This window comes from Otolemur garnettii, unplaced genomic scaffold, assembly GCF_000181295.1.
Source record: "Otolemur garnettii isolate 467f Iridium unplaced genomic scaffold, OtoGar3 scaffold00140, whole genome shotgun sequence".
Taxonomy (NCBI): Eukaryota; Metazoa; Chordata; class Mammalia; order Primates; family Galagidae; genus Otolemur; species Otolemur garnettii.
Window position 1 is genome coordinate 3,442,211 of NW_003852535.1, and position 10,164 is coordinate 3,452,374.

The window sequence follows — 10,164 nt, forward strand, 5'->3', positions numbered from 1 at the left end:
CCACAGGATTCCAGCAGTTTCCTCTGGGACCTAAACTTGTGCCCGGTTGTGTATACCCTGTGGCGGAAAATTTGGGGGCCCAACGTCCAGTGACCAACCTTAGAGAGTAGACACCTTTAATTAGGTTTTTCGAGTTGCTTTGGGCCATAGGGATTTGAGCAGGAAGCACAAGCCTCCGTAGAGTGGGGAAAAGTATCTCCTTTGGGCTGTACATCCACTGTGCATCCAACTCCAAGGCGGCAGTAAGTGACCTTGTCTCCGAGTTCCTGTCCTCATAGGCATGGACAAGAGGATGCGTAGGGACGCTCTATGGAAAGGCATCTCCTTTCCTTCACTGGTTGCGACCGGCAGTCTGAAACTCCAGGATGCGTCATCTGGGTTCCCAGCACTCAACACCCAGGCGACCCAGGCGGTCGAGCTCGTTAACTCAGCCTCGTGGCCGTCGGGCTATAAGGACCAGGGAGCGCCCCTTCCAGGACCCAGGCCGAGCCAAGAACACACACCAGGCGCCAAGCTCTGGACCGCTCCAAGCCCATCTTTTCTTTTCATGTCAAAACTCAAACCCAGATACATTTGTCACTGCGCAGTGCTGCTTCCGCTGTCCTGCGGGAGGCGGCCAGAGTAGGCGATCCCTCCTCGCCTCATCAGGCCTTGGAAGCCGAAACTGAGACTTGAGGGGCTAGGGAGTGCGGTTTCTTCCCAGCCCTCCTCCTGCTCCCAGGCTCTCAGTACTTATTGGGTCGGGAGGTGAAGCACTCGAGACGTGGAGAGGGATTGTGTCTACGCGGCCTCAACTTCAAAACCAGACTCGAAAAAGCCCACTTTCCTGTCCAATAGGATGCCTTTGTTGTGGCTGAGGCTGCGGCTGCCCTGCAGCCGCCTGGACTCCCGGGCCCCTTGTTGATCGCGTCGTATATCAGCCCCGCCCTGAATTTTAGTTTCACCTTTGGAATCTGAGAATTAGTCTCTCTCCGAAGACTAGCTAGAGGAAGTTAGAGAGGAGGGCCTGAGGCAATGGAAGTGGTGCAAGAAGGGGCGCCCTTAAGCCGACCTACCGGTGCCTGCATCTCGGCTGGGAATGGAGGTTGTCCACCACACCGGGTGAGACCACTGGCCCATGCCCCTTCCCGAGGACACTGAGGACAAACCAACTTGGCTTCCAAGACCTGATGAGGCGTGGAGGGATCGCCTACCCTGGCCTCCTCCCCCCCAAGACAGTGGAAGCAGCACTGGGGAGTGACAAATGTATCCGGGTTTGAGTTTTGACATGAATTCAAGCCGAGGGTGAGGATTTAAGCTGAGAGGGGCTGCAGTGCACATCATGAGCATATTCTCAGAGCGCGCTTACTTCTTTCTCCCACCCGCTGGCGGCCAGATCCAGGTCTTTTAAAAATGCTGTCCAAGTTCCATGAGGCCCCTGGAACTGCAGCCTGCACACTCCCACCTAGTCCTCAATCCCAGGGTGGCTCAAGGCACACTGACCGCACCCTCCCCCCAGGAAGCCTCAAGAATGCGTGTGGCTTGTAAATCTACTCATCTGTAAAATGGGAATAATAATAGAACCTCCCCCATAGAGTTGTGAGAAGCAAATGAGCTAATGAATGTAGAGTGATTAGCAGCGCCTGGCACCAAGTAAGTGCTCACTGCCTGTTATAAATAACAACAATAAGGGCTTTCACTTTTTGCAGACACATGTGCCACGTTTTACCTACTCAGGACTAACTAACCACTCAAACTATTCTGTTGGGGAGGTATTTCTACACACACACACACACACACACTATGTCATTGATGAAAAAACTGAGGCTGTGCCTGTGGCTCAAAGAAGTAGGGCGCCAGCCCCATATGCTAGAGGTGGTAGGTTCAAACCCAGCCCCAGCCAAAAACTGCAAAAAAAAAAATAAAAAAGAAAGAAAGAAAAACCTGAGACTCAGAAAGGCTGCGACACTAACTTGTCTGGGGCGGTTCAATCAGGAAAAGGCCAAGTTGGTTTGCACCTTGGGCAGCCTCTTTCTTTCTCCACAACTAGGGGACTGAACTTGGGGCCGAGCCTCGGTGGCCTGGAGGAGTGAATTCTCAGCCAAGTGACCAGAAATAGCAAGTGGCAGAAGCTGAGACCCTGGAGTCCTGTGCCAAACCACCAGCCTCCCCACCCACCCAACCAACCAGAGATTGGAGGCTGGTGCAGGGGAACTGGAAGGGGCCAGGCCATAGAGCTTGAGAGCTGCAGGGGGTCGCCCGGGGGCGGGGCCGGACCCCCACGTGCACCGCTTGCAGCCGCTCCAAGAAGCCCTTTGTCGCTAGCAGCAGCGTTCGTGCCGCACTCGGCGGGCTTAAAATAAAGACAATGTTCCCAGCCTCCCTGCGGCTAAATCCGGCGCGGGTGCGGGGGTGGTGAGCAAGCCGGGCGGGAGCTCTTCTCCCCGCCCTACCTCCCTTCCTCCTCTCCTGCCTCAGTTTCCCCATCTGGTTGGGGGGGTAGCCCAGTCTAGGAGGGGAAGCGAGGAGAATGATACAGTTGGGTGGGCGTCATCCCCCTGCCTCCGCAGCTTCCCCGACTTATTAAGGAAAATGCGTGGGGTAAAGAGGGGCACTCAGGAGGAGGCAGGGGAAAGCTGGACACCCTCCCCTCCCGCCCACAAAATAAGTGTTTTTATTTCTAAAGGGACGTGTGCAGAGGCGGTGGGAGAAGAGAAAAAGGAGACCAAGGAGATTGGGGGGAGGGGGCACAGAGGGAGCCTGATTCAGACTCGGAAATGAATGTTGAGCGTGGAGGCCTAACACCCCCACACTCAGCCACGTGTGTGCGCACAAGAATATGTAGCCCTGTACCGGGGGCACGAGCGGCTGCCGCAAGCCCAGGACAGCCCAGCAGGGGGCAGCCGGAGTCCAAGCCCACGGGGCGGGGACTGGTCAAGTTCTGGCCCAGTGACCTGCGGTGGCAGGGGGCTTTTTGGAGGTTATTCCTCTCCAAACTGCAGTGTCTGCCCAGCTCCAGAAGGGAGGCATGTGGGTGCTTGCTTGAGCCCCAGATGGCTTTGAGAAGCAGAGATGCCCCCACATCTACCTGCCACGTGTGCCCACCACTGGCACCTGATGGCTGCTGACCAAGCCCCAGGAACTCCAGTTTCTGCTCCACTTGGCTCCATCGGCAACTGGGCTCCTCGGCAAGGAAGCCCCAGATTACCCTCAGCCATCAGCATTGAGAAGGGGTGTTGGTGGGAAATGGGAAGGGGAAAGAGCAGGGCAGGCCCCAGCCCTTACCCCAAACTTCAGCACCCTGGGCTTAGAGCTAGGGGACTGAGTCCAAACACTTGCCCACCATATGTTAATCACACCTCTGCTCTTCAGTTTTCTCACCCACATAATGGGGATAATTTCCATCCCATTCCTTCCCACCTCTCATCCCAGGGCTTCAGCACTGCCCAGTGGAGCAGAGAACACAGCAGCCCCAGCAGCAGTCCAAGCAGCCTCCTAACCCTCCCCCATGGTCAGCTCTCCAGGAGGTCTCTAGGATAAAGGCGGGGCAGGACCCAGGTCTCTATGGCAAAAGGCCCCCCAGGGGTTCTATCTCTGAGGAAACTCAACACAAATCCAAAGGGCCTGGGAGGAGGGGTTCTGGCCAAGCAATACGTCCGAGGGAGGAGAGAACGAAGGACTCATTGCCTCCCAGGTACACACCTGTGAGCCCTGAGTGGGAGTCAGGGGAGACAGAGTTTGACAAGCTGGGAGGAGAGCTGTCTGTCTGCCTGTCTGTCTGTCTTCCAAGTGGAAACTGGGGGTGGAGCAGGCAGGGAGGTAGAGGCTGCCTCACTTGTCAGAATTAGCAAGTTTCACAGTTGGGCAACACTCAGACACGCACGGAACACAGACACACGCGTGCACATGCATCTTGCCTCCAAACAGAGAGGGTCATACCTGCACTTTCACAGGCTGCATGGCTACATGAGTACACAGAGACACACGCATGTGGGGCACTCAGCCGTGCATGGAGCAGGCACCTGCACCCCCCTCCCACTGATCCTCAACATCAGACACCCATATACCCTCACACAGACAGACGCTACAACACACAGCCCAGCACACAGGCACGTCCGCTCGCCCCCGGGCGGGTGTGCCAGCCCCCTGGGTCTATTCCAAGTTGGAGCCTCTCACGTGAGGCCCAATGTGTCATTTCCAAACAGAAGGAATCTAGCTTCCTTGCAGCAGGGAGGAAGAGCAGGGTGTGTGGCTGGGTGGGTGGGCGCGTGGGCATGTGCGGGGGGAGGGCATGTGTGTGAAGGAAGCAGGCATGTGAATACTGGGGCATGTGTGTTGTGGCATGATGCGCTCGGGTTGGGGGCTCTAAGGTTGGGTGGGGAAAGGAGGCTGGGGAAACAGAGTGTGCTTGTGAGGGGGTGTGTGTGCCGCCTGGTCTGTGTGCAGTGGGTGTGGGTGTTTGTCTCCCTGTATCCGCCTTCTCTCTCGTCCTGGACTTTTAGCCTTCCTGGGTTTACTTTCCTCATGTCTTGCCCCTTCCCTTTCGGGGCTCAAATTGGGTGCCCTGGTAGAGGAGGGGGGCAAGCTCCAGGACCTAGTCCAACCCCAGACACTGCTTGAGGCTTCCCTCTAGCTCCCCCTCCCTTCCTTTTCTCCCTTTCCTCCCTCCCTTTCTCCCTCCCCCCCCCCACCGGGCTGGCGTGCCAGGGGGTGGGACATGCCAATCACTGGCTGTGCCTCTCCCGCTGCCAGCACAGGGCGCAGCTCCCCCCGGGAGCCAGGTGTTTGGGTCCCTGGAGACGCTGCCGGCCCCCGGGGAGGTAGTGGGACTGAGGACCCTGCCGACCCCTCTCCAGCCCCTTGGTGAGTACATTTGGAAGGGCTTGGGAGGAGCTGCACTGAGATGGGGGCAGAAGCAGGGTCCTTGGTGGGGTAGGACAGCGAGGTGAATTAGACAGAAATAGGGATGGACCCCAGAGAGAGGAGGAGATCAGGGAGGGGTCTAGAGGGCAAAGGAGGCTATGTAGCATTGGACGTTGAGTGCTCCAAACACCCTGTCTCCTGGCTTTGAATGGATACATCTGATGTTTTTCTGGGCTTCAGCTGGCAGAGAAGATAGAGACCCCCTCAGGAAAATTGACCTGGGGCCCGCACGGAAGGGATTAGGCTGCGTTGTAGCAAATAGAGCCCCCAGCACTTAGGGAGCCAGGGGGCAGCCACCAGCATGCTGTGGGTGGTTGACCCCCCCCCTTAATTGGGGCATCTGTCCCAAAACCTCCTCCTCTCCTTCCTCAGGGTACCCTGAATCCCTCAACTCCCATCTACCTCAGCTTCCCGAAGATGGACTGAACCAGGCTGCTGGCCAGACAGACAAGCTGGATACTAAGGTGGGTCTCGGGGCCAGAAGCCAGCAGGAGACCAGGCAAAGAGCCCCAGGGCTCTTTGGGGACAAATGGGCACATGGATGGCCACGCCAGCCAGGAAACGTGGCCCTGACGTGTGCGGGGGCTCAGAGGGCCCTCCCTACATACCTAGTATCTTGGGCTACCACAGGGCAAGTCTTAGTCCCATGTCCAGGCAATGCATGGACATTAATGGGGACTTATACCAGGTACCCACCCCAGTGCCCTCAGACTCCACAATGTGGGAATAGGCTGGGGGCCAGAAGCTCTAGTTCTTGCAGACTTGCCAGCTCCTGGGTAGGCAGCTGGGGCGGGGGCAGTCAGCTTTCATTAGGTCATTCAAACACGTGCAACTGAGGGGTTGTCAGGGCCAATGAAGAAAGGTTCAGCGCTTCCCTCAAAGCACACCTGCAGCTCCACGCAGGCTGACCCAGGCCCCCTGCCCTACTGGCCGGAAGGAGTCAGGCAGTCTCTAACAGCCGGACAGTCTCCTGTCCCTGGGTAATCAGCTGCTCACTGAGCTGTCAGATGGGAGTTCTCTGCCACCTGACCTCAGCCACTAGGCAAGCTGAGATCGCTGAGATCTCCGCTGAGATATGAGAGAGGAGGAGATACTGAAATGGACTGCAGAAGATGGACTCTCTGCTGGCAGCTGGTGGCTGGAAGTCTGAGAGCTGGATCCTGGTGCAACCGGGAGCCCACAGTGCGAAAGGGCTGGGCAGACACCACGTAGGACTGAGAAAGGACCTTCCCATTGTACAGATGGAGGGACTGAGGCTGGGAAAGGGACATGTTCATGATCAGAGAAGGGATATTTAAGAGTCCATTGGGGCTTAGACACTTTCTCTCACCCTTAGCAAATGCTACAAGCTGCCACCTCCACGAACAGGAAGGTAGGGTGGGGGAGCAGGGGTGCAGCAAGCTCTATGAGGCAGGAGCTTGGGCTCCCAGCGGGTGGGGCAGAGAGAGGTGGGTGAAAACGCTGGGTTTCTGCCCTGCTGTGGTACCATGGTGATGCCTACAAGGACGGGGGAGGGAGAGAGAAGAAAGGAAATGGGGAGGGGAGTGCCGGAGCAGGGGGCATGCCAGTGAGGAGCATGAAGGGCTTGGCACCTCTGATGCTACATTGACAGTGCCAGAGTAAGGTCTAGGGCCCAGTCTGTTAACGCCAGCCTCTGGCATAGTCCAGCTAAAGTCAGGCAAATTTGGCAGTGCTTCTAGGGCTGATGCTCCTCAGCTTCTGGCTGAGCAGTGCATTTATGCAGCATTTAACTGATGGCTGCTGCCCCCCACAGGGCTAGCTGGCACTCCCAGTGGTGACTATTAAACCCGAAAATGTGATAAATCCTATTTGTTTACTCCCTTGTGCCAAAGGCCAGGCATCAGGGGTGGAAGTTTCATACACCTTTAATGGGTTAAGAGCTATCTCTAGAGAGAACTTAACCCAGGGCAAGAGAGCTGCCTTGGGCAGGCTAGCTTCTAGGTTAAGGCCCGAGCAGAAAGAACCTTTGGATAGACCTGACCAGAAGAAGCACCCTCCTCACTGCACATGTGAGGCCAAAGGTGCCCAGCCCCACAGGACCCTCCTCATACCTCTTCTCCTCAATATTGTCCTGTCTCCCTAGCCAGGGTTCTGCTGATTTCCAGACCTAGACTCACAAGATGGCTCCACTCTTCCTCCTAAATTTCTGCCCCAGCATCCTTTGCCTTTCCTTCTACACTCCTTGGCCAACAATAAAGTTCAGGGAAGCCTAGTGTTCAGGAGCCCCTCTCCCCAGCTCTCTCCCACTGCCTCCCCCTGTGGCTCTTCCCCCCCCCCCACTCTCACCAGCCAGATCCCCAGCCCCTAGGGACTGGTCCAGGGCCCTGGCCGTCAACAGTCTGGCCTGCTGCACCAGAGTCTCTGACCTCATCCCTTAACCCTTTGAGCCCAGGCTAACATTTTCATCCCCCAACAGTGACAGCCACCATCAACAGTGACAGGCACCATAGTATGTCCGCACCTATCCTGTCACCTCACTTACGTTCCCTGCAGCTGAATGACGCAGGGTTTCCTTGATCCATTTTACAGACGAGGGGTTCTTAGCTATTTTCTCCCCTGCTCTCATGCCAGGCAGGACCTCACCCAAGGAAGTAGGGGCTGGGCAGATGGGGGAATGTGGGGAGGTGGAAGAAGCAGAGGGGTTCTGAGCCATGCTCAGGAGCCAGTCCTGACACCAGCAGACCTATCCTCCACATGAAGTCAAATACACATTCATGTATTTATTCCACAGATGTTTACTGAGTAACTACTATGTGCAGGCCTTGGGTGATGAATGAAGTAATGAATGAAGCAGACACAGCCCCTACCCTGCCTCTCATAGAGCTCCGGCTGGACCTCCCCATTCCCACAGGGCTGTCACCATATATCACCTGGCTAAACAGACACGCACACAGCCCAGATTCTGTAGGAAGGATCAATTCCTCACTGTTAACTGACTGAAACTAGGGCTTGGCCAAGCTAGTTGAGGTGGGCAGGGATGCTGACAAACCCTTTATCCCCTCAAGAGCAGTTTGTCTTGGAGGTAGACTGCCTGGTCCAAATCATGGTTGCATCGCTGCTGAGCTATAAGGTCCTTGAAGTTTTTGTTTTGGTTTGGTTTTTTGCTTTTTTTTTTTTTTTTGAGACAAAGTCTCACTGTGTCACCCTCAGTAGAGTGCTGTGGCATCACAGCAACCTCAAACTCTTGGGCTTATAACAGTCTTATAAATTAGATCAGTTATATAATGTTTAGGGCCATGTCAGTATATAGTAAGCAGCCAGTAAATATCAGCTGCTATGATAACATTAGTAGTATTTTGTTTTCATTAGTGTTATTAAAGGCTCCCAACAGCCTCTGTCAGGAGGCCACAGTCCTAAGCAGAAAAACACCTCCCCACTCCTTTGCTACTTTCTTATACCCCATGAAACCCTCTGAGGATGGGTCCCAACTCATCCTCACCATTCTTAGCCTCTCTTAGCAATGCACATACCCTCACTCACAAATACCCTATCTAAGAGTTCACTGCCAGCCCACAGAACGGTAACAAGGTCAGGACAATGACTTGCCTAAGGTCACACAGCAAGACAAGAGCTTGCAGAAAGGCAGAGACAATGCCAAAGGCTGCCTTGGTCAGGAGGCTTCCTCCCACCTACTGCAAACCCCATTGATGAACTCTCTCAGCCTTTATGGATGTCTTTACAGAATGTGCTCTGCAAATTCAGCTTCAAGACACCCTTCCAAGCCTCCTTTATAGAATTTCTGGAGCTATTGCTGAACCCTGAACTCTAACTCTCAGCCCCAGGCTGGTCTCCCCAGGGGAATCTGCCACAATTACAGGAAACCAGGTTCTTCCACAACTATCACCTTGTGTGCCCCACAGTAGCCTTAAACAGGTAGAGGATTGCCCTGAGTCAAGAATTAAGGATACCTGGACTAGGTCATGCAGCAGGGACAAGAGCACTGCTCTAGAAGCCTTCTCTTGAGCTCTTTTACTGTCCAAAATAGCGTTTGGGGAGAGGGAGCCCTGTTCTGATTGTGGAGAACGAATTGACGAATCTGTTCTTCATCAGGGGACAGACAAGGCTCCTCACAGAGGAAGAAGTTGCCCAGAACCACTGCCCCTCTCCACCAACCCCAGCCACCCCAGATGGGAGGCCTTAGCCATCACAGCACACAGGTGGGGCAGAAAGGAGTTGCCCAAGTGGAAAGAACACAAACTTAGCACCTGCGGGTCTGGGTCAGAATCCCAACTCCACCTGTGTGGGACCATCAGCAAACCACTTAGACCTCGGAGCCTCAGTATCCTCACCTGTAAAATAAAAATAGAAACCCCAATGGGTGTCCATTAGGTGTCCTATGATTACGGAAAATAATATCATACATCAAGTGCCTGGCAAGCACGAGGTACCAATTATGGTGGTTATCAATAGGACTATTTAAGTGGGAGAACTGGAAGGGACTTCCATATATCAAGGCAAGGGACTGCCAATTTCTTTACCTCCAAGGTCCCCTCCCACTTATGTTAATTCTCCCAGGTCCTCGTTCCAAAGCAATTTTTAATTCCCCACAGTTTTATAGCCAGCCTTGTGATAGGCAGAAGTCACCAAATTCCCATGCTGAGTTGATGCCATTCCAGTCCCAAGTAGAGCAACCTAAGTGAGTGCTCAGCCTTCCCCCAGGGTTTGAGTCCTTTTTGTTCAGCATCTTGAGATGTTGGTTTGGCGACTCCATAAAATCTCCCCAGACGGCAAGCTGGTCCAACTCCTCCACTTAACTGGAAACCAGAGAGGGGCCGTGGGAGTCTGGAGGGGAAGGGGCTTGCTGAGAAGGGCTGAGCAGTGGAGGACTATAGTGGAGTGCCCGTTTCAGTTCCAGGAGCTGGGGGATAAGGGCAGTAAGTGAATGAAAATTGAGTGATTGCTGATGGTCACACAGCTAGGGAGGGACAGTTCCAAACTCAAGGCTGAGATCTACAATTTTAGGACTAGGATGAGTTAAGTCAGACACTCACCACAGAGCAAAATTTCAAAGAGGGCACAGAAAGACTCACTAATCAAGATAAATAATAATGCAATATAATATTTTAAAAAGTCGGCTCGGCACCTATAGCTCAACCAGCTAAGGCGCCAGCCACATACACCTAAGGTGCCGGGTTCAAATCCCCAGCCCAGACCCGCCAAACAACAATGACAGCTGCAACCAAAAAAATAGCTGTAGCCGGGCGTTGTGGCAGGCACCTGTGGTCCCAGCTACTTGGGAGG

General features: G+C 54.5%; 1 protein-coding gene across 1 annotated transcript in view; it reads left to right on the forward strand.

Annotated features, from left to right (window-relative positions):
* The first annotated feature begins 4,524 nt into the window (after positions 1-4,524).
* The window catches only part of CHRM1 (cholinergic receptor muscarinic 1), a 12,787-nt gene continuing 7,147 nt past the window's right edge, over positions 4,525-10,164 (forward strand). The window contains exon 1 of the mRNA XM_003798702.3: positions 4,525-4,842. The gene's annotated coding sequence lies outside the window, so the exon portion shown is untranslated. The remainder of the gene's footprint in view (positions 4,843-10,164) is intronic.